We start from the raw sequence: 4,387 nt of genomic DNA, 5'->3' as shown, positions 1-4,387 counted from the left end.
ATAAGCTCTTTGCAGATGTAATCAAGTTAAGATGAGGTAATATTGAGTTAGAGTGGACCCTAAATTCAGTATGACTAAAATCCATATAAGAGGACACATACACAAATACACATGCACGCACACACATGCACAGACAAAACACTATGTGATGACAGAGGCAGGGATCGGAGAGATGCATCTACAAGGAGCACCAAGGATTTCCAGCAGCCACTAGAAGTTAGGCAGAGGCAAGGAAGGATCCTCCTTAGAGACTTCGGAAAGGGCATGGCCCTGCTGACACCTTGATTTTGGACTTGCAGACTCCAGAACTGTGGGAGAAGAAATTTCTTTTGTTTTAAGCCACCTATTTTGTGGTACTTTGTGATAGCAGCCCTAGGAAACTAATAAGGGTAAGATGAAGAAAAGAGGAGATCAACAGAAAAGCCAGTTCAAGGCAAAGTGTGTCATTATTATGATCAAATGCTGAAAAGTGGTCAAATAAAATAGACTGAGATTGGTAGAAGTGACAAGTAGGAGTTTAGTGATGATGCTGGGAGGATCCCTTTCAAGTGAGTGATGGGAGTGAGTGGAAGCCAGAGGGAAGTGGGCAGAGGAATGAATTCAAAAGATGGTGACAGTAAGTAGATTCAAGAAGCTTCTCTTGGAAGGAGATGAGAGCGACAGGATAATTGAGGCACGTAGAACTTAAGGAGCAAACATAACTTCTTAAAAAAGATAAATACTTTGCATATCTGTAGTGACCAATTGCTGAATGTGCCTACAGACCCACTCAGCACCCTTCTCCGACTCTATCAGGAAGTCGACCTGTATGAATCGCATTATGAGCGCTCGTGCACTCTGACTGTTGGTGAGTTTTGGTCAGTGGGAGGCACCAGCAGATGTGGAAGCATTGTCCAAAAGTGAGATCAAGGTATTTATTGCCCAGCCTTCCTCCCTGCTGGTGTCATGGGTTAGCAGTGGCTAAGTGCTCCACAGCTTTTGTCTGGTGATACTCTCCCACAGCAATGGTTCTCTCCCCACCTTCTGGTAACTGCTCCTTCCTCTTCCCCCTTCAGGCCTGTGGGTGGGAACCAGAGAACATCACTTTCTTTTGTTGGTTTCCCTTTACCCTTCCCCTATTCTCATATGCAATCCCTTTCTTACGTGTTTCAGTTACTCCATTTGAATGTTCGCCTATTGGAAAGAAGCCCATGAAAAAGGCAGTACATAAGGATTGAGACAATAATTGATATATGTAGATAAATCCAGAGAAGTTGAGAAAACATGACTTTCGGAATCTTTTTCTACTTATAGTTGATCCTTCACACAGGCACCAGAGTGATCCCTTTAATAACATTGATTCTCTACCCTGAGCTTACAGGGACTTCCCATGTTAGAGTGAAGCTGCAGCTTTCCCCATGACATCCAAGGCTTATATGATCTGGTCCCCAACTAACTCCCTGACCTTGTTTGTTTTTACACTGCATCTTGGTCACTCTACAGTAGGCTTCTACTCTCCCTCTTATTTTCTCAACTAGCTTCCTTGTTCTTCCTCGAGCAAGACATGCATATTCCCTCCTCATAACCTCTGCATTTACTGATCCCTCTGCCTAGAATGTTCTCCTGCAGGCATTAAAGTGGATTACTTCCGCACTTGATTCAAGCCATTGCTTGATGTTACCTATCAGAGACAATTGTAACGCCTGCACTCTCTAAAATGGCAATATATATCTGCAAGCATCACATCTGCAGAGTCCGGAGGAAGATTCACAATATTAAAAAATCCCCAGATTCTCTTATCCTCCAAATGAGTATTGTCCCATTTTTATCCTTCAAAACATACAAGGTGTGGTGGCCACAAAAATGCCTCTCTAGGATCTCTAACTGGGGAGAATATAATTCCTGTATGGCCCTAGCTGCTGTGCTCTGAAATTCAACAACACATTCATGACAACACAGCACTTTCTGGGGGCTGCTCCCAGCCGGTGACTGAGTGCAGCAGGAATACTAAGGCAGGCCCAGTCTTGTGGGATGTGGGACTTGTCTGATGGACAACTTTGCTTTGAGGACTCCCCTTGACATTGCTGGATTATTTTAGAAGTGCACCCTAGTCTAAGATTCTTCTATCCGAACTTCATTCCTTCTCTGTCTTTTGTAAGAACCAGGCTTACATTTAGTCTTGTGGCTCCTCCAAGCTTCCCTAGCTTCCTCCTCACTTTCCCTCATAGGCACTCATCCTTGTCAATCTTTTCCACATTTAACTCCGTCTCCCTGTCTGCTGCTTGCAGAAACTGGAATAACACATAAAGGAACTTTCTCCCCAGGGCTCAAGGCACACAGCATTGCCTCTTGCTCAGGTCTTTGCTTTCCTAGAAAGCATTTTGATGACAAATCCCAAGGTATTTACAAATTCACTCCGCAAATCAATAACTTCCAAAGAGGAGTTTCTCCCATATTTTTCATTAGTGTCATTATTCTATTTTCTGACCCTTCACACTTGTCATATTTCCCTCCTTTCCATTCTAGTTCTCTCCGCTGCCAGAGAAAGCAAAGACCTCCACCAGTTTTAAGCCATGAAACTTGGCCTGCAGGCCTCCTTTTTTTGAAGGGAATACAACACATCACCAGCAGATGATGGTGAACTATGTACATAGGAAGCAGGCTTATTGTTTAGAGTATATATGCGTGTGCATGCATGCAAGCACATGTCTATAAATGAGATTTGTTGGCATCCTAGAAATGGCAACGATGAAGAGAAATTTGGTTGGATGTGGCTGAGGTGCCAGGTTCCTTCAAGTCCATGCTCTGCTAGCAAACAGCACATGACCCCTGATAATTCCCAGTTTGCAGTTTTCTTTCCTTTCTCCTGCTTCTGGGGTCCTTTCCTGTGTCCTTCTTAGGGGTCTCACTTTAAAAATTTCTTCCTTCCTTCTCACATCCTGCATCTGTTACCTCTCAAATGGGTTCTTCTGTGAAGCACATAAGCATGCTTAATTATCTCCCAATGAAACAAACAAACATGTAAACAAACACATAAACAAACAAAACTGTTTTCTATCAAAAATGTAATCCTACCACATAAACAAACAAAAACTCAAAAGACCATACCTTCTCTACCTACTTCACAGGAATGTTATGGGGGGACGTGGGTGTAAACTCCATGCAAGTGGGGATTAGGTCTCTTAATCTGTGCAGCATCTCCAGCCCCTTGCCTGTTACCTGGAACATGACAGGAAATACATATGCAAACAGACAAATGAACAGTTATGAAATGGATGAATAAAATGAGATAATACATGGGCTTTGAAAGTGGTGTTCAATATAAATAGAAAGGCATATATCATAATTAATTTTTATCTTCTTTTTTGAGTAAACTTTTGCTGAGCTATAAAGTACATGCAGAAACATGCACAAACCACAGCATAGCTCAATGACTTTTCAGAAAGTATTCATGCTTGTGGAGCCAGGACCAAGATCAAGGAACAGAATATTAGTGACACCCAGAACCCCAGCCTTCCCCACCTTGTTCCCTTCCAGAACCTCCTCATACCAAGCTCTCTTGTATCCAGCTTCACTGATGAGATTTTTTGCTTGGGAATTTCATGCATATTATTCTGTGAAGTTATCTATTCTCATGGCTATGCAATATTTCATTGTATGAATAGGTGACAGGAAAGGACGGGGGCAGGGCTCAACCCTTAAAGAATGACACAGCTGTTGAGAAAAACTGGATACGACAAAAACTGGTTAGAACTGATGAGGCCCAAGATGGCAGAAGATTTGATTCCCAGTAGACCTTGAGCCTCCTTATGAGCTCACTGTAACACATTAGCATATGCTAAGTGACACACCCACAGGCACCATGACAGTTCTGAAGCTGACCATAAAAGGCCAAAGAATGGGCGGTGGCCTTCTTCCTGGAAATCCCCACCCGTTCCCCAAAATAGTTGGAATAATCCTCCCACTATTTAGCCTATGAAATTACCCAGCCCATAAAAACTAACCACCTCCACAGCCCTGGGCCACTGTCACCTTCTGAGATGGACTCCATTCTGCCTATGGAATGTGTACCTTTCTCAATAAACCTGCTTTCACTTTACTATGGCTCGCTCTTGAATTCTTTCCTGCACGAAGCCAACAAATCTTACTTGGTGGCCTGTCCCAGGAACTCGCCCGAGACCTGGGACATGATCATTCTCTCTTGCCCCATTTTCCTGAAACAAATATTCTAAAATTTAGGAATCAGTTCTACTTTTGATAGACATTAGCTTTATCTCCAGGTTTGGCTACTGTGAATAGTGCTTCTCTGAACATTTTTGTATGTGTCTTATGTTGGATTATATCCAGGAGTAGAATTGCTGGGTTATATAGCTGTTTTTTTAAGGCTATGTATTAAAATGCCTCCTGT

The 4,387-nt window shown here is 42.7% G+C and overlaps 1 long non-coding RNA gene across 2 annotated transcripts; it reads right to left on the bottom strand.

Moving 5' to 3' along the window:
* Window positions 1–909: 909 nt before the first annotated feature.
* Window positions 910–3,691, bottom strand: LOC125964396 (uncharacterized). 2 transcript variants are annotated; one of them, XR_007477383.1, is made up of 3 exons: window positions 3,502–3,691; window positions 3,088–3,198; window positions 910–1,057 (listed from the first exon to the last, which is right to left on the bottom strand). It is a non-coding gene; the product is annotated as an uncharacterized LOC125964396 (long non-coding RNA). The 2 variants fall into 2 exon arrangements; XR_007477382.1 differs by having other exon boundaries at window positions 3,530–3,691.
* Window positions 3,692–4,387: the final 696 nt, after the last annotated feature.

This window comes from Orcinus orca, chromosome 5 (assembly GCF_937001465.1).
Source record: "Orcinus orca chromosome 5, mOrcOrc1.1, whole genome shotgun sequence".
Lineage (NCBI taxonomy): Eukaryota > Metazoa > Chordata > Mammalia > Artiodactyla > Delphinidae > Orcinus > Orcinus orca.
This window is presented reverse-complemented; position numbering and strand designations above follow the sequence as displayed.